Below are 20,222 nucleotides of genomic sequence, written 5' to 3'. Positions count from 1 at the left end.
CGAGTGGCGCTGTGGGTTAAATCACAGAGCCTAGGGCTTGCCAATCGGAAGGTCGGTGGTTTGAATCCCCGCGACGGGGTGAGCTCCTGTTGCTCGGTCCCTGCTCCTGCCAACCTAGCAGTTCGAAAGCACGTCAAAGTGCAAGCAGATAAATAGGTACCGCTCGGGTGGGAAGGTAAACGGTGTTTCCGTGCGCTGCTCTGGTTTGCCAGAAGTGGCTTAGTCATGCTGGTCACATGACCCGGAAGCTGTACGCCGGCTCCCTTGGCCACTAAAGTGAGATGAGCACCACAACCCCAGAGTCATCCGTGACTGGACCTAACAGTCAGGGGTCCCTTTACCTTTACCTGTGGTGAGATGTATTGTATTTCTATTTAAATCATAACAATAGGGAAGAGAGATTTTGTGCTGGCCATCAGGGAATGGCTTTTCCATCCTGCCTTGCCCCACCCTCCAGCCCTAGGAGCCTTTCCCAGACCATAACTTTAAGACAGGGTCTCCAGCTGTTTTTGGACTACAATTCCCATCATTCCTGACCACTGGTAGCTAGGGATGATGGGAGTTGATGTCCTAAGGCTTATTTGTAGAAGGAACAGTTCTCATCAAAGTTTTTGCCTTCCTGACTTGAGGGAACATGCATGATAGTTACTGTAGTTACCCTTTGCGCTGTGCAGGGACTTCTTAAAAGACCATATACTGAGTCATTGGTCTCCAAAGTCCATTTTGGGGGCCTAATATGGCCCACTGGTTGGTTTAATCTGGCCCCTGTGGCAGTTTATTTCCTGGGGAAAAATCCTAAAAAAACCTGAACAACTTCAACCCTAAGAAAAGCTCAACAACTTTGGGGAAATATCATTAAAAAAGGTCAACAACCTCAGTCCTAAAAAAGGTCAACAACTTTGGTTGGCTCTTTGGTCGGCCCTCACGGCCCTCCACTTCATCAAATCTGTCCTCTTTAGAAAAAGTTTGGACACCACTGGATCTAGTTCAGTATTGCTTTACACTGGCTGGCAGGATTTACAGGCAGGAGGTTCTCCCCGGAATGATGTAGGGGATTGAATTTAGGGCCTTCAGCATGCAAAACAGATGCTGTCGCATGGCTGTTACCTCACCAGGGATCTTTTCATAGAGCTTTGTTTGCACATTCATCGCTCTCAGTTCATCACAGAAGTATCTCAGGTGTGCTGCTGTTCCTTTAACACACAATGCCTTTAACAAGAAGAGAAAATAGCAGATGCCCGTTCACTACTTTCAAAGGGATTAGCCAGCTTTGGGAGCAGTTCACCAGAGGCAACAGCTTTCTAATTTTCAGAAAAAGGCACAAAGGTTTCTAAAAAGTTACACTCTTCTTCATAATTTAAAGAAAAACCACAGCGCCGCTGCCCCCCACCCCCGGAGTGCAGCATCTGTTTATTAAGACTCTACAATACGATCACAAAGAACTGTTTTGTTCTTGAAACACGCTGAGAAATTGCACAGAATGAAAAGTAAAGATGATGCGGAAAGCATGGTAGCAACCGTTACCAACGTGCATTGTTATCGAGAGGCTGAAAAGACATTGGCTGCAGAAATGGAAAATTACAATCTGGATTATAGCATTTCTGCTGCTATCCCGTTATTGGATGCTTTGCCCTCACAGGCTACACTTTCAGGGAGGTGAAAGGGGTTCTATTTAGATATACACTTTCCCTCCATACACAACAGGAGGTGCATCGACTGATTTTCAATGTGTGGGCTCAGAACAGGGGAGGAGCCCTGCCAGGTGAGGTTGCCAGCCCCTTGAGTCCAGCATCCCATTCCTACAAAGGCCCACCCAAATGTCTATGGGAAGCCCGCTAGCACAGGACTGCGGCACAATAGCACTTTCTCATCTCTTTTTCGCCTCAGTCAACTTCAGCATGTGGATCGGTCCATAGTGAGAGAGCTAGAGGAAGGCTTCTAAACATACAGGGAGGAGAAATCTGTTGTTCTCCAGATTTCGTTGGACTGCCGTCTCCCATTAGCTCCACCTAGGAGGGATGGAGGGACATGCCAATTTCAGCTCAGCTGTTTCTCAGTTTCTTCTTTTTAAAAAATCACCAGCGTTTTAATATGCACAATCTCCTAATCAACAGTGTGCACGCACATATACATTTCTGAGTGCAATTTTGCCAAATATACACATTTTTGTATGCAGTTTATCCTACTATAACACATTTTTGCATGTCATGTTCATTGAATATATGCATTTTTATCACACACACAAACACACGCATGCATTTCTGTATGTATTTTTTAGTTTGAATTTCATAACGGGGGGTTTCAAAGGATAGCTGTTTAGCTTTACATGTTGCTTTGGGAAGAGCAGCTACAAATGAAACCCCAGGTTTCTTTGAGGGAGCAATGTGTGTTTGTTAAAAAGACTACGATGCCACTTTAAACAGTCATGGCTTCCCCCAAAGAATGCTGTGAACTGTAGCTTGTTAAGGGTCCTGAGAGTTCTTAGGAGGAACCCCCCCTTTGCTTCATAGAGCTACAACACTCAGAGCGGTTTAACGATTGACCTCCTCTTCCCCGGGAACTCTGGGAATTGCAGCTGTGTGAGGGGAATAAGGGGTCTATTAACAACTCTTAGCACCCTTAAGAAGCTGCAGTTCCCAGGACGCTTTGGTATAAAGTGTGCATTAAACGTATGGTGCAGGAAGCCATCAATAATGTGCTTTGAGTTTATGGGGCCTTGTTTCCCTTCCCTTTCCCAGAAATTTTGCCAGTGCAGATTTGGAATGCTAAAGCACCCTTTAGCGGCTCGATAGTGCAAACTGTGTTAGAACGAACTGCTGCTTTGACTTCCGGGTTAGCGCCATCAGCTAATGGCGGATTCCCTCTGATTCGGAGGGACCAGCTCCGTGAAAATCGGGTCTGTACCGCTACGGCAAAGCGGGGACCCTACAGAAATCGCAGGCGGGTGAAGCCTGTGAACGTGGAACTCGGTGGGCACCCTTTGCGCCCCCCCCAAATCGCAAGGAAACCCGTTTACGGGCTTCGGAGCGGAACGGGGTGAGTGGCGCGGTGCTGTGAGTCAACTGCTCTTTTCACGGAGCGAAGCCGCATAGCCGTTGCTGGAGAGCGCTGACTTTTTCTTGTGGACAATTGGATTTTAAACAACAACCCGTGAGTAGAACGGAAATTGGGCTTTTAAAATATTTTAAATTGGCACCGATCGGGGAAGGTCTAAACAGGAAGTCCATCTCCCCTTTCTGTAAATAAACTGAAGCAAAGAATATGTTAACTAAGGTCGTGGAGAGTCTTACCTAAAGGATTAAAACTCCACTGATTGAAACTACTATCAATACTTTTTTCGGAAGCAGGGAAGCTTGCAGGAGAAGGTTAAAATTTAGGAACTGAAGCGCCACTTCCCTAAACCCGGGAGCGGTCTGTGAGAGCCCGTTGACGGTGAATTGATAAATCTGACAGCTACCTGTCAAGATATAAAAGAAGGACTTTGTTGCTATCGTCCGTTTCTGTGTACAAAAAGAAGGAAGGTAATTTGAATTGCTACAATTTTATGTCTGGGACTTTTGGGACCGTGCTGGAAGGAGCGAATGGAAACTGTGTCCCTCTAGAGGGAGCTTTGAGGTATTGTTGCAAGAATCCAGCTGGGCTAAAGATAAAGGCCCTGAGAAATCAGATTTGACCTTGGATATTTTTAAAGATGGCAGTTGAGAAGGAAGTTGCGTCTGAATTGAACAGGACATTTTATCTGCTGGGAAAGCTGCCAGAACAGATAAATGTTATGGCTACTAATGTTGAAACTCTGGGAACAAAAGTGGGCATCGGCAAAGAGGTTGACAGGAACCTGGCACAGGAGTCTATCTTAATTGAACAGATTGGAGAACCAGAGAAGGAGAAAGTTGCTGCTGCGAAAGTGATGCAAGGGGGAGCTGTAACCCTACAGAGGCAAATGTTGGATTATAACTTGAGGCCTTACATGATTGTTACTAGGAGAAGCCAGTCTTTGGAGGTGAGAGCCTGGCTTGGGGTGGAAAATGAGGGATGGAGAGATCACTCTATGTGGGGATCGGGTAATTTTTGGGATGTGAATCTGAGCCAGGTGGAGATCGGAGTCTTTGGGGCCTTTAGATTTGGAAGGAGTGTGAAACAAGATTTGGAATATTCTATGGGTCCTACCCTCAACTATGGAAGCCTGGCAGACCTGCTAAGAAGGAATATGACTACTGTTGGGTTGGAGCTCCCCCGAGATTTGTCTTTTAACACTAAAGACTACCAAAAAGATCGGCAGAGGGGATATGAAAGAGAGTTAAGAGCCTCGGACTTAAGATCTCCGGGTTGATGGACTTTTATTGATGGAACTGTTGGTAGGGGCCAAGACCGGGGAGGGGAGTTGGTGAAAGAAAAATTGGGAATCTAAAGTGTATATCTTTTTTCTTCTCTTAATGAGAGATGGGAAAATCGTGGAATGGAATTTCTATGATCCTAGGGGAAACGTCTTAAGGGAATAAGTCCTGATATATAAGTTTTAAATGAGAAATAAGATTAATTATAGTAAAAGTGGATGGCTAATTGGTAAAAGAGAGAATGGAAAATTACAGTATATTAAGATAAGTTATAAGGATAAAAAAAAGGATGAAGGATTTGCTGAAATATCTATTTGAAGTAGAATACAAAGAGGGGAGGTGTGAGGAGGTCAAGGAAATAAGTTAAGAAAGGGAATTATATTAAGGTTGGTTTTTATTTTTTTATTGTATCTTTTTTTTCTTCTCTTTTTGGCTGTTTTTTGCTTTTTTGTCTTTTCATTTTATTTTTCTTTTGGATATGTTGTGTTTCTGTATTCTGTGTTCCTTTTTGTAATTTTCTTTTTCTTTGAAAATTTGAATAAATATTATTTGAAAAAAAAATAGAATGAACTGCTGCTTTGATGCTAATGAAAAGAAACCTCCCAAAGTTTCAGTTATTAAGAAGTCATCATTTGCCCTGCAGGGCCTGCTGACTGCAGAACAGGCAGTACCCTTGCTCTGGGTAGCAGGTAGTGGTCTCGGAGGCTGCAGACCAACCAGGAGGTTTAATTTAAATCAACATGACTGGATCGTAGCCCCAGATCCTGTTATTTAGTGTTTGGGATCAATTCTCTTAACACGTGGAGGAATAAAGCCCTAAATGGCCTCAGCCCTGTATACCTGAAAGAATATCTCCACCTGCATTGTTTATTGTGGACACTGAGATGTAGCTCCGAAGGGCTTCCAGCGGTTCCCTCACTGTGAGAAATGAGGTTACAGGGAAGCAGGCAGACGGCCTTCTTGGTAGTGGCACCTGCAATGTGGAATGCCCTCCCACCAGATGTCAAAGAGTTGCTTGCATATATAGTGATATAGTAAACATTTTTTTCCTTTTCCTTTTAATGCACTTTTTATTTTTCCTTTATTTGATTCCACTGAAATACTTTCGATAAAATAATAGACAAGGTAAAGGAAAAAGACCTCTGGACGGTTAAATCCAGTCAAAGGCGACTCTGGGGTTGCGGCGCTCATCTCGCTTCAGGCCAAGGGAGCCAGCCTTTGTCCACAGACAGCTTTCCAAATCATGTGGCCAGCATGACTAAACCGTTTCTGGCTCAACGGGACAGCATGGCGAGTGCCAGAGCAGCTTGCCAGTTTTTGAATCTGGAGACAGAGAGTTAAACTACATTCTGTGCTATTCATACTTTGAAAAACAAAAACAAATCATGGTTAAATTGCCCACTTTTATGGTGAAGAAAAAAGCAGCTGCAGGCCCCCATTTAGAAAGTACTGGCGATCCAGATTAGCACCAATATTCTGTTAACAGTCCAGACGGAGCTCTTGTGGTTACTTCTTCTTCAGAAAAAGAAAATGTGGCCAGTCTGTCTATCTAAACTATAATAATCTACAGTGGGTCCCAGAGAGAGGGACGGAAAGAGAGAGCTGTGAGATGGCTGAAAACAGTCTCTTAGGAGACCTGAGATGATGTAGTGGATCTCCTGCTTGCCTTCACTGAAGCCAATAATTTGCAAATAAGGCAAATCTGTAAGCCTTCGACGCAATCTTATGCATGGGTGTGCAAGTCTCCAAAGCAATCTTCAGTGCAATCATATGCAGGTCTGCTCAGAATTATGTCCCACTGAAGGGGCTTGGTCTCAGGTAAGTGGACATCATCTCAAGTTCCCCACCAGTGCAGGAGAAAAGTGCTCTGTAAATCATGTAGTGCTGCCATGGGACTTTTCTTGGAATTAGGGAGTGCATAACCACCTTATCCTTCCAGATCATTAAAAAACCAAAACCTTACAGAATTGATCCAGGGATGGTGTGGGGAGAGGAAGAAATGTTCTGGTAGTCTCAAAGATTCTAGCTAATTGGTGCCCATCACAGCAGATTCCTTCTGGGGCAAATTGAAATAGCATCTAGATCAAGGGAAGTAATAGTGCCACTGTATTCTGCTCTAGTCAGACCTCACCTGGAGTACTGTGTCCAGTTCTGGGCACCACAGTTCAAGAAAGACACTGACAAACTGGAACGTGTCCAGAGGAGGGCAACCAAAATGGTCAAAGGCCTGGAAACGATGCCTTATGAGGAGTGGCTAAGGGAGCTGGGCATGTTTAGCCTGGAGAAGAGGAGGTTAAGGGGTGATATGATAGCCATGTTCAAATATATAAAAGGATGTCACATAGAGGAGGGAGAAAGGTTGTTTTCTGCTGCTCCAGAGAAGCGGACATGGAGCAATGGTTCCAAACTACAAGAAAGAAGATTCCACCTAAACATTAGGAAGAACTTCCTGACAGTAAGAGCTGTTCGACAGTGGAATTTGCTGCCAAGGAGTGTGGTGGAGTCTCCTTCTTTGGAGGTCTTTAAGCAGAGGCTTGACAACCATATGTCAGGAGTGCTCTGATGGTGTTTCCTGCTTGGCAAGGGGTTGGACTCGATGGCCCTTGTGGTCTCTTCCAACTCTATGATTCTATGATTCTATGAAATAGGAAGCCATACTTTTTTGGGGGGAAACTCGCCTTGGGACAGAAAAATGTTTGGAGGGCAGCAACTGCACCATCAAACCCCTCTTTAAACGTTACGTTTGCCTTCACCCTGATGTGGAGTAATACATTCAGCTCATTGAACTCACCAGAGGTGCCACAAATGAACCCTGGCAAGTAAAAAGATGAGGAAGGCCCTATAAAGGAATCCAGAATGGCTCTGTTGCACGGTGATGATCAGGTTAGCGGTAGGTCCTTAAGGGTGATGTGTGGCTACCATTTACTGTGGTGTTGTGTGCGTGCACATGTACACTCACGGCTGATTTTTCTGATGATAGGGATGGAGAACCACATCTGAGGCAGACCAGTCCTGGGCCTTTATGAGGTCCTGAGGCACTTACACTTGCTCCAGTATGCTATCTTGTGGAATGGGACCTACAAGGAAACCTTTATCCCCCCCCCCAGCCTGCGCAGATGACGCTGTAAAATTAGATGTTACAAAAGAAAAAGACACATAATTTTTAGTATCTGTTTCTGTGAGATGTGATGATTTGTACTTTAAATCCAGGCCCTCTTGTAAACACTTGGATCTCGAGCTAATAAATAATGGGACGAGGACCAGAAGATACAAAGACATATTTTGTACAATGTGGGGGTTTGGGTTCTGTGTAATTGGCAGTTCCTTGCACTGCAATTCAGAGTCCCTGTCAAGAAGCTGAAAATGTATATGCCTTGATGTGACAGATTTGGGTTGATAGCCTGAATTACTAAAGAAATAAAAATAAAAATGAACGCAACACATCTTTCTCTCGAACGTGGCATGTGTTGGGATCTGTGATACCTATGTGATATGTTACAGGTTGGCCTGCGGGCTTGCTTTCCTGTAACAATTTGGAATTGGGTTGTAGCTGCTCGTCATTGCCAGTGTCACAAGCCCTTTCCAATAGATACCTCTGATACTTGTGTTCTGTACATAGCATTCTTAGTGTTAAGGTTTCCAGTGGTTCTCAACCTGTGGGTCCCCAGATACTGTTGGACTACAACTCCCATCATCCCTGAGCTCTGGCCTTGCTAGCTAGGGGTGATGGGAGTTGTAGTTCAACAACATCTGAGGACCCACAGCTTGAGAAAGGCTGGTTTAGACTTACCATGTTGTAGGTTAAGTCTGCTGCAACTGGATTTCTTATGGACAGTGCCAATCCTGAATGTATTGGATTTGTGACCATTATGCTCATTTGCCTTCAGTAGCAGTAAAGCTCTGCTGGATGAAATATGATAGACCAATCTTTTGGGGGAAGGCTGCAACATGTTCAAGATTTTACTCTGCTAACTCTATGTTGAGATCTGCTCTGGATCAATATTGAGTAGAATTCCATGACACAGACAACACTCCGAATCACAAGGAAAGGTGGTCTGAATTTTACTCAAGCTTAGAGGTAGCCAATGTGTTGTCCTCCAGCTGTAGTTGGATCCATCCATGAGAACATAAGAAGAGGAGGCTGCTGGATCAGCTCAATGGCTCATCTAGTCCGGCATCCTGTTTGCACAGTAGCCAACCAGATGTCCCTGTAGGAAGACCACAAGTGGGACATACGTTAGTGCAACAGCACTCTGCCCCACCTGCAATTGCCGGCAATGGGTATTCAGAAGCAATACTGCCTTCTGACAGTGGAGGTAGAACATAGCCATCAGGCTAGCAGCTGTGGAGAGCTTTATCCTCCATTGATTTTGTGCCTCCTGTGGAAAATGACTCCATAATTTAACTATTCCTTTTTTTAAAAAAATATTTTTTATTGATTTTCCAATAAAAAACATCCAATTAATATATCCAATCATAATACTCCAATTAAAATAAAAAACTAAAAATAAAAAAGACCAAATTATAGTCCAAATTATAATTATTAATTTTTCACGGCTCCCCACGGTCTGGATCTCTGAAGCATATCTCCACATCCCAGTCCTGCCTCTTCTCGTTGTTTCCATATTTCCCACATCTCAATTTTGACGCTTTATAATTCCTGTCCCTGAGTCCACAATTCTCAATCATGTCAAACATCATATACTTTCATCTGTCGAATACAGCTTTGTTAATATATATTTTCCCAACTGTCTTTTTTATCAGCGCAGCTTCCTCTGACTCCGTTCCGATCCGGAATGTTGTCCAAGTCTGTTATCTGTCACATAATTTAACTATTCCTGACCATTGGCCATACTTACTGAGGCTTACCTTCTCTAGCTAAATTCTAGTTGACTGATTTCTTGATTGGTTTGGAACCTGCTGATTTCTGGTGGATTAGAATAATGAAATCATTGAATTGTATAGTTGGAAGCGGGTTGCTATTTGTCTGGGATTTCTTGGACATATCCAAAACACTGCAGTTGGCAGCAGTGCCCGGGCAGAAATTGGGGGAAATCTCCAGGAAAATCCGGATGTACGGCAGCCCATGTCGGTAGTGCCGATTTTTCATAAAAATAGCTCAAAAACTTTTTCTGTGTGATTTTGCTTTAAAAAAGCTCAACAACTTGTCTGTCTGGATTTTCACTGTTTGAAATATGGCAACCTTAAGTTGGAAGCAGAACTGTCAATGTTTCTCTCTTTTTTTTAAAGGGAAATTCCTTTATTCCAAATAGGATTCCTCGTAAGAAAAGGGAAAAGTTGACAGCTATGGTTGGAAGGGACCTTGAGGGTCACCATGTCCAACCCCCTGCCATGAAGGAATCTCAACTAAAGCATCCTTGAAAGATAGCCATCCAAACTCTGCTTTAAAACCTCCATCGAAGGCGAGTCCCCCACCTCCCTGGGGGAGACTTAGTGTGGTTCAAAAATAAGGTGTGATCCGGAGCCAAGGGGACAGCCTGGTCACATTTGCAGGCCGCTGAAAAACTAACCTGTCGTTCTCAGGGGCTTCTGGTGCCATTTCAGTGCTTTGGGTAGCTTGGAGAACTTTCACCACATTCCAAAATCCATCCCATTTGGGGGAGACCAGATTTATTTCATTCAAGGATCTGTCAAACATTTTCAGTGAGGAACCCATGGATGGGCTCCACCCACCCCTAATCTCATTGGTCCTACTAGCTGGTCAAACATCTGAAGAGGGCAACATCTGGCGTGGAAACCTGTCTTCCAAAAAGGTACTCCCCCACTCCCCTGCACTTTGGAGAATGCTTCATAAATTCAGTATATTATTTGGCTTTGGAAGGCATCCTTACTTTAGGGTATGGTGTGTGTGTGTGATTTTGATTTTGATGAGCTGTCCTTTCAAAATTAGGACACTGGGCTTAGCCATCAGTGCATCTATAAATATAGGCCTTGCTTTAAAGGACCAAACAGATTCCCACAATGCGTTCTAACTTTTATTGCATGCAGGGGACCTGACCCACTTTCCTAAGATGAAAAGCTATTCAAATTCCATGTATGACAACTTCACAGGGATATCAGAACATTGCCAACAGAGCCTGTGATCTCTGTACATCTCAGCCTGGGCCAAGTTGCAGAAGAGACTTGAGCAAGTGAAGCATTTGTTGGACTGGGTGCAAAGCCTGTCCTGTGATTTGTGCTACAATGAAAATGAGATGATTGTTGGTTCCCTTTGCATTATTATTATTAATATTTGCATTAGAGCTGAGCCAAAATGCCCATCCCTTGGCCAACATCACCACCCCATTTGCAAACTTCTTACTGCATTTTTGCTGAAGGCAGGGATGGGGAACTTGTTGACCCTCCAAATGTTGTCAGACTACAATTCCCATCATCCCTGACCATTGACTATGCTGCGGGAATGGTGTGGATAGTAGGAGAGGATATATTGATTAAATATTATCCTTCCTCACTCACGCTAGTGAGCTAATAGCACAGCACATTCCCTTGCACATTGCTGGAAGCAAGTTGATGGATTCGTGAGAATCATTTGAGTTGAGCAATCATTGAGTTGAGTCAAGCAGGTCTGGCTTGTCCAGACTGGATTTGCTCCTGGTAAATTTCCCTTTAGTTCTCTCTTAAAAACAAGAACGACACCACAGTCTTCTTTTAAAAGTAATGATAAAGTTTACTTACATTCACTTCACAGTATTGTCTGGAAGGCAGGCTTTATCTCGTAGTTACAGTTACAGGCCTCAGACTTTCTACCTTGTGGCGTCCATCCTCTGTAAAGATGAGCCATGTGCTGTTGGCTAAGAGCCAGCAGAGGTGTCCAAAAGGTGAAAATGGAAAAGGCGAAAAAGAGGAAGATGGTTGCGTGACTAGCTCTTTTATAGGGTCTGCTAGGGTCACGCCCATCTACCTGTTCACACACAGGGGGAGGATGCTCCAGAGCAGGTATGACAGGAAGTCCTCCATGTCTGGAGCAACATTCCCCTGTGTTTCCACTCTTTGTTGTTGTTGTTTAGTCATTTAGTCGTGTCCAACTCTTCGTGACCCCATGGACCAGAGCATGCCAGGTACTCCTGTCTTCCACTGCCTCCCGCAGTTTGGTCAAACTCATGTTTGTAGCTTCGAGAACACTGTCCAACCATCTCGTCCTCTGTCGTCCCCTTCTCCTTGTGCCCTCCATCTTTCCCAGCATCAGGGTCTTTTCCAGGGAGTCTTCTCTTCTCATGAGGTGGCCAAAGTATTGGAGCCTCAGCTTCAGGATCTGTCCTTCCAGTGAGCACTCAGGGCTGATTTCCTTCAGAATGGAGAGGTTTGATCTTCTTGCAGTCCATGGGACTCTCAAGAGTCTCCTCCAGCACCATAATTCAAAAGTATCAATTCTTCGGCGATCAGCCTTCTTTATGGTCCAGCTTTCACTTCCATATATCACTACTGGGAAAACCATAGCTTTAACTATACGGACCTTTGTTGGCAAGGTTATGTCTCTGCTTTTTAAGATGCTGTCTAGGTTTGTCATTGCTTTTCTTCCAAGAAGCAGGCGTCTTTTAATTTCGTGACTGCTGTCACCATCTGCAGTGATCATGGAGCCCAAGACGGTAAAATTTCTCACTGCCTCCATTTCTTCCCCTTCCATTTGCTAGGAGGTGATGGGACCAGTCCACTCTAGGAAACAGGAAATGTTGTATTTGACTGCTTCAGTGAAGATACATCCCACACATGTAATGTAGTGGCAAATTCAGAAGTGCCAAAGAAAACTATGCTTCCTATCTGGGCAGAAACAGGAGAAATGTCACAGGGAAGAAACTGCAATGTTTCTGAGAACAATCGCTGCGGCATCAAAAACAGATAAGTGGTGAAGAACAACGTGATCTTACGAAATGCTTTACTGATGACCCCCAGGAGTGAAAGAAGTTATTACAAGAACTTTTCAGCTCATCTTTCTTTTTGTATGGTCCTTATGTGCGCGGGCGTGCTTAAAGAAAAGCTTTGGGTTAGTCTGTAACTTAATCATCTTTTATTTAAAAAGCAACATGATGGCTCATGTAAACTCTCTAATTGTCTCCTATATGCTGTGAGTTGGACCACCTCTGCCCAGGTGTCGCTATGTGAACTGTGAAGTTATTCAAATCGGGAATACGGTGGAATCATTTTAATAGTGTTACACAGTCAATTGCTTCAGCCTTTGCAAATAATTGAAAATTATGCTCTCTTTAACACTGTGTTTGAAATCCTTCATTAGAGAGTGATAGAAATTCACAGCAATTATCCCGCTCATTCAGCTCCTCTGCGGGTGCAAATTCATATGAGAGAATTGAGTTCATTGATTCTACTGATTGCCAAAGAGTTGGCAAATACAGAGAAACCTGCTTGATTGTAGGGTATCGGCTAACCTAACTCCATCTTGGATGTAAAATTTATATATGCTCTTATGCTTTTCCTCTTGGTTAAGAACATAATTTTGAGCCTTGCTTTAGGGAATCTTAGCCTAAGTTCGCATAAGCTTGCAGGGTTTGGTTCCTGCACTATCTGCTTGTATAAAAGCCATTTCTCAGTATTGCATAACAGTTTAGAGTTGGGAAAATCCAGCTATTGGGAGACCTCTATTTCTCTCACTGTTATGTACTGAAGTTCTCACCCTGGGCCAGCAGGGGGATACTGTAGATAGTTATGCAAATGAAGGATCAAAAGTGACGTTCAGTGATTGGATAGTTTGTATGCAAATGAAGGATCGAAAATGACGTTCACTGATTGGATAGTTTTAGAAAATGGCAACAGTTACATTGTTCTGGAGCTCTATACAAGCAGGCTGACTGAGCTCCTCAGTTCAGTTCTGTTCCAGATTACAAATAAAGAGCTGCTTGGAAGAATCGCTGTGTCATCTGATATGTTTGCCCACAACTTAACACTCACAAAGCTACATTCCCCAAAGTTCCCTTTGAAAAGGGATTGTAAAACCACTCTGGGAATTGTAGTTCTGTGAAGGGGGTGTCTTATCAATGCTCTGAACAAACTCCAGCTCCCAGAATTCTTTGGGGGAAGTCATGTCTGTTTAAAATTTTATCCTAGCACTTTAAATGTTTGGTGTGGATGTAGTCTCAGTCTGGACAAAGTATTGGCATAATGGATTTATCTAGAGCCAGGTCTCCAAGGTTAGCAGAGATATTGAAGTTTGACCCTGAGAGTCGCCTCCCACTCTGAATTCTGACATCTTGTCAAATAGAAACACAGCCCTGGGTTATAGTCATTGTGATTAACAGCCATCAATAGCTCCATCCACCATGATTTTTTTCTAAGCCCCCAAACGCCTTGGTACTCGGATTTTTTGGCTCCCGAAAGCTGCAAACCTGGAAGTGAGTGTTCTGAACGTTTTTTGGAACCTGGCCGTCTGATGGGGCTTCCTGCAGCCAATCAAAAGCCGCGCTTTGGTTTCCGAAAGTTTTGGAAGTCGAACAGACTTCTGGAACAGATTCCATTTGACTTCCAAGGTACCACTGTATAAGGAAATGAGAATAAAACATAGAGTTATATTCACACTAAGAGGAGTCCATAAATTCCACATCAGTTCCATGGAAGACCTGTTTGTAGGAATGAGGGCAATAAACCCAGAGTTTGAGTGACACCATGAAGGCTGATTAGTTTGTACTCTCCCTGTTAAGGTTAAATCAGAAAAGAGGCTGCTCGGGTTACGGATAATATTATCTATTTGCCCCGGAGGAGTTGTTACATTTTTACAGTGAAATCTTACGGATATTTGCCGAAAGGTAAGTCCCACTGAATTTAATGGGGCTGACTTCAAAGTAATTGTGCTTTGTACTGGGAGCCTGAATTATTCATCAATTTCTTTTTTATTAATCAATTTCAATTTATGGAACCAATTTTGTAGCAGAGAGCCTTGTTGAGGCAGGAATGAGTAGTATCCCAGAGGCTTTTTATTTTTATTTTTTTAAAACATTGAGTGTCTTCCGTGACCTCAAACATCATTTACTAGCATTTGTTTGTGGGCTGTTGTTGTTGTTTTTTAATAAAAAAAATTCAATGCATTTATGTGACTTATTATTCTCTGTAGTGCTGTCCTCTGAGACCTGCTGTATCTCTTAGGCAGCTGGCTGGGTTTTATTTACATTCATGGTCAGAGGTACAAACAGCATTCAAGGTTATCTCCTGCTGCTGCTGCTGCTTCCCAGCGCAGGCAATTTCTTTATGGAGGGAAGCCTGCTAGTTAGCTTGTTTCCATGGAAATTAGGAGAACATGGGCATGATAAGAGAAGGAGTGTGGTGCCTCCCAGAGCCAGGTCCTCGAGCTGGAACACTGGAACACAGAGCTGCCTTCTCTTGAGCCAGACCAATGGTTCATCTAGCTCATCGGCAGCAGCCAAGCCAGGATTTCAAGGTTTGTTCACATTAGCAGCTTCAAAATTACTGCATTAATAACTCATCTTTTCCTCCAAGGAGCTCAAGGTGATGTACATGGTTCCTCTGCTTTAATTTCCAGAACAGCCCTGTGAGGCAGGTTAGGTGGAAAGGCAGTAACTGGCCTAGATTCATGGCCAAGTGAAGATTTGAACCCTGGTCTACCCAGGTCCAGGGACGCGAATGGCGCTGTGGGTTAAACCACAGAGCCTAGGACTTGCCGATCAGAAGGTTGGCAGTTCGAATCACCGCGACGGGTTGAGCTCCTGTTGCTCAGTCCCTGCTCCTGCCAACCTAGCACATCAAAGTGCAAGTAGATAAATAGGTACTCCTTGAAAGATTCCATCAATAGCGTCTCCGAAAATTTTTACACATCACTTGGGAAGACAGGCGAACTAATATCAGTGTACTGGAAGAAGCAAAGATCACCAGTGTTGAAGCAATGATTCTTCAACATCAACTTCATTGGACTGGCCGTGTTGTTCGGATGCCTAATGATCATCTTCCAAAGCAACTACTCTATTCCGAACTTTAAAATGGAAAGCGTAATGCTGGTGGTCAACAAAAGAGGTTTAAAGACTGTCTCAAGGCAAATCTTTAAAAATGTAGTATAAACACTGACAACTGGGAAACACTGGCTTGCGAGAGCTCCAGTTGGAGAACAGCCTTTACCAAAGGTGTCATGGGCTTTGAAGACACTCGAACTCAGGATGCAAGGGAGAAATGTGCTAAGAGGAAGGAACACTTGGCAAATCCACACCATGATCAACTCCCGCCCGGAAACCAATGTCCCCACTGTGGAAGGACGTGTGGATCTAGAATTGGCCTCCACAGTCACTTACGGACTCATTGTTAAAACCGTATTTATGGAAGACAATCTTACTCGGTTACGAGTGATTGCCAAAGAAGAAGAAGAAGACATCATCATATGACACCACACAATTTTATATGTATGTAGTTTTACTGCACCAATGAGGGTAGCACAGATAGTGGTGGGCATGGACCCTGGAGACAGATGCCCCACGTACTCCTCCGCTGTGAACTTCAATCAGTAAATGAGCATGTCAGCGCCTTTCAGCCTCAGTTCTCCAGCTGCAAAATGGGGATAATAGGAACCTGCTTCCCCAGGAAGTTTTGATTTAGTCGTATAAAAATCTATCGCCCTGCTTTCCAGGACTTGTACACCGGTCAGGGAGGCTTATAACCATTTTAATCCCACTACAATCCTAAATATATTATAATCAATGCAAACATGAAAATACATAAAATATAAAACATTATATTTTCAAAAGCAACAAAGGCTGGGTTGGCGTCTGGAACCCTGAACAGGAGCACACCATGCTGCAACATTCTAGTGTGGGTTCCACTTCCTTTAAAACCCAGACCTAGTTCAACAACCTGTGCTCAGAAGATTTCTACAGTTTTTGTAGGCTGTCAAAACTTTGCCAAGAAACACAATTTCTTCTCTTCCTCTACTTAGCGCTGTGCGTGCATCTGCATGTGTGTAACTTGAACTGACTGCGTTTGCAGGTTTCCATAGTTACGCATTACATTTAACAAGGGCGGGGGGGGGGAATGAAGACTGGAACAAATGGCGTTTATTAATATTCATATAATAAAGCCTGCCTACTTGCAATCAAATATATTGAAATATAATTGACTATTTAGCTAGCTTCAGCCGCTAATGGTAATTCCTGTATTCATATTTGGATATTTGATTTGTGCTCTGAGGATATTAATACAAAAGAGACAAGATTTCAACGGCAATGTGGAAAAAGCCAGGAAAGTTAATGGCACACCTACTTTACAGATTGCCTACTAGGACATTAAATGTACACAAAGTGGTGGCTTAAGTCTTCCTGAGTGATTCTTTTGAGACCATGTTACAACCCCCCCCATCATGCAGAACACTGTTCAATCCATCAAGCAGTAGGGTAGGTAGGTAGGTATTTAATGATGTCATTAAATAGTGAAAATCTTGCTTTACTCCAAACTCCGTGGAACACATCACCAGCACATAGCTCTAACCTGTAGATGTTCATAAGCAGCTGTAAAAGTGCTGAAGTTATTTCCAGTGGTGGAATAACATCTCTTCTCTGGGATCGGGGAGACGTGTTCTACTGTGGTTGATGTTCTTCTAGGTTGCATCAACAGAAGTATGGGGTCCAGGTCAAGGGAAGGAATAGTACCTCTCTATTCGGCCTTGGTCAGACCACATTTGAAATACTGTGTCCAGTTCTGGGCACCACAATTTAAGAAGGATGTTAACAAGCTGGAACGTGTGCAGAGGAGGGCAACCAAGATGACCAAGGATCTGGAAACCAAGCCTTCTGAGGACCGGTTGGACATGTTTAGTCCGGAAAAGAGGAGATTGAGAGGACATACGATATTTTTAAATATCTAAAGGACTGTCACATGGACGATGGAGCAAACTTGTTTTTTTTCCTGCTTCGGAGAATAGAACCTGCACCAACGGCTTCAAGTTACAAGGAAGGAGATTTCAACTAAACATTAGGAAGAATTTTCTGGCGGTAAGAGCTGTTCGATGGTGGAAAAGAGTCTCTTGGGAGGTGGTGGACTCTCCTTCCTTGGAGGTTTTTAAGCAAAGGTTGGATGGCCATCTGTCATGGATGCTTTAGTTGATATTCCTACATTTCAGGGGGTTGGACTAGATGACCCTCGGGGTCCCTTCTAACTCTATAATTCTGTAATTTATTGTGGCGTGTTTGTAAATGCGCCATCATATCTGCATTACAGATTCACCAGATATATAAAGTAACCGCAGTCATGAGTGTGCTGGCCAAACACCTTGCGAGTGACATTTTAACTATAACTGTCACTCACTTCCCCATTTGCTTGCAACTTGGATGTTGGCAAGGAGTAAAGTGACATTTAACAAGAACTGTGTTCCCAGAAGGCAGTGCATCTGTCACCATGGTAATGGGGGAGCAAAATATTTTCTTTTTCGGAAAAAAGAAAGAAAAGAAAAGAAAAGAAAAGGCTTCACTCACATCATAGTAAATTTATCACTGTGGCAATAATGCCACATTAGGGAGATAGTCATTTTATTTAATAGAATTCACAAGCTGCTTTTCACCAGAGGTCCCAAAGCGGTGTGCAGCAGTAGTGAAACAGTAAAATCATCAGACTAAAGCCGGTTAAATTAAAATCAATTCCAAACATTTACAGCAGATCCCATACGAAATCGATTCCGTATGATACAGCAGAGGTGGGAACCTGCAGCCCACCAGATTCTTCACAGATCAAAGAATTGTAGAGTTGGAAGGGACCAAGAGGGTCATCTGTTGTTGCGCTACAACTCCCAACTTCCCTGACCATTGGGCATGCTGGTGGGAGTTGGAGTCCTTTGGAGGACACCACATTGGCTCCTGCTAATTTCAGTTCCTCCCATCTTCAGTTCTCCACATTTCGGTGCCAATTTACAATTCCTTCCCTGCCCCCCCCCAAGTTCTCCTGAAAATCCACCAGCATTTTAATCATGCTAATTATGTTGCTTTGAATGTATACTTTATTTTTTACTTTCTTCAGCAATGTTTTATTCTGGATTGTTTTATTTAATGTTTTAATGTGTTGTTAACCACTTTGAAATCCCTCCCTTAAAAATGTTAAGCGGTATAGAAATGAAATGAACAACAACAACAACAACGTTTGCTCTTGCATGTAAAGTGAGAGAACTCCAAATATGTCGGCTCTCAAGAGGGAGGCATGGCAAGGAAGGAAGGAAGGAAGGAAGGAAGGAAGGAAGGAAGGAAGGAGAGATCAGCAGCCCTAAGAGTTTTAACACTGAAGGAGAACAGTCTAGGAAGCTTAGGAGCTCCTATTGCTATCTCCCCATTCTCATGCAGATGTATCACCCTCCAGTACAAGCTGAATTGCATGCCAACACTTCCCACACATTGCAACCCATGGTTCACAACAGACATCACGCCAAACCATAGTTTGTAGTAACCATGGTGAAGAGCACACACCATGAATTGAGCTTCCAAATGTAGAGCAGGCAAGCTGATTCTCTCATTTTCTCTCCCTTCTCTTCAGCTTCAAGCATTCCTAAGTTTACTCTCATTTTCATGGTGTAGCACCCTCTTGAGGCGAACCCGTAACTGCTTTGTGAATTGCAGTACCCCAGAAACTGTGGTTTGACAGCCGGTGCAGTTTCACATATAGTACTGAATCATGGTTCGGCATTAAACCTGAATTACCACCTATGTATTCACCTTTATCACAAAGCCACTGGAAAGCGCTGCTAAGAGAAAACACATATACAGTATTAGATTTAAATGCCTTGTCGTGAATTTGGTTAATTGCTGAGTGAATTCCTTTAATGTGGCAAAAGAAAAATGCAGCTGCGCTTAATGAGCTGCTAAAATATTCTCTGGGCAAATCTCTCCCTGCCCCCACTTCTGGATTGGCAGCAATTGCCGGTGGGGTTCTTTCCTAAATTATTCCGAATGAAAACTTGATGTCTATTATCATCCAGACCTGCACAACACTTAGTTTCATTAATGTGAAATGTTGAACAGTATTTATACTTATCAGTGGTTTGCAGCATGCCAATGAACTCACTTCAGCTGGCTGCTGTGAAACCTATTCGCCAACACTGAACGTGCTTGGGGGGAGGGCAGTTTCAGGTCCCAGCTTTGCCTCATGCAAGGAGGAGACCAGAGTCTGCAGAAAAGATGGGCAGAGCAGTGTGGTTCTGCTCTGAATTTGTCTGAGGGGGCTCACTGGCGAGAGACAGTCTGGTGTACTGGTTAGAGTGTTGGATGGGCATGCCACCTCTAGATGGCGGAGGTGTCTCCAGCTCCCTCAATACTTGTTGGAAGAGGGCCCAGCCCCCCAGTGTTGCGGGGGCCCAGCGTGACATCGTGGAAGTTTACACCAGCCTGCACAGTGTTGGGAGACATCTTGGGGACTGGCACACCTGGCATGAGGTTGACTGGCCTGTGCAGCATCTCTCCGCCCTACAGGGACTGGTGTGGCCTAGCGGAAGGCTGATGCTGTAGTCAGAGGAGTGGTAGGAGTTGATGTCCTCTATTAAAGGGGGGAAAAAAGCAAGTTGTGTTTATGCAAATATGACTTGGTAACAGGAGTTGTCTTTGTCCATGGAGTTTTCTTGGCAGGGATACTGGAGTGGCTTGCCAGTTCCTGCAAAGCAGAGACATCACCTTGCCGACAGAGGTCCGTATAGTTAAAGCTACGGTTTTCCCAGTTGTGATGTATGGAAGTGAGAGCTGGACCATAAAGAAGGCTGATCGCCAAAGAATTGATGCTTTTGAATTATGGTGCTGGAGGAGACTCTTGAGAGTCCCACGGACTGCAAGAAGATCAAACCTCTCCATTCTGAAGGAAATCAGCCCTGAGTGCTCACTGAAAGGACAGATCCTGAAGCTGAGGCTCCAATACTTTGGCCACCTCATGAGAAGAGAAGACTCCTTGGAAAAGACC

This window comes from Podarcis cretensis (assembly GCF_951804945.1).
Source record: "Podarcis cretensis genome assembly, chromosome: 3".
NCBI lineage: Eukaryota > Metazoa > Chordata > Lepidosauria > Squamata > Lacertidae > Podarcis > Podarcis cretensis.
Note: the sequence above shows the minus strand (reverse complement) of the source record.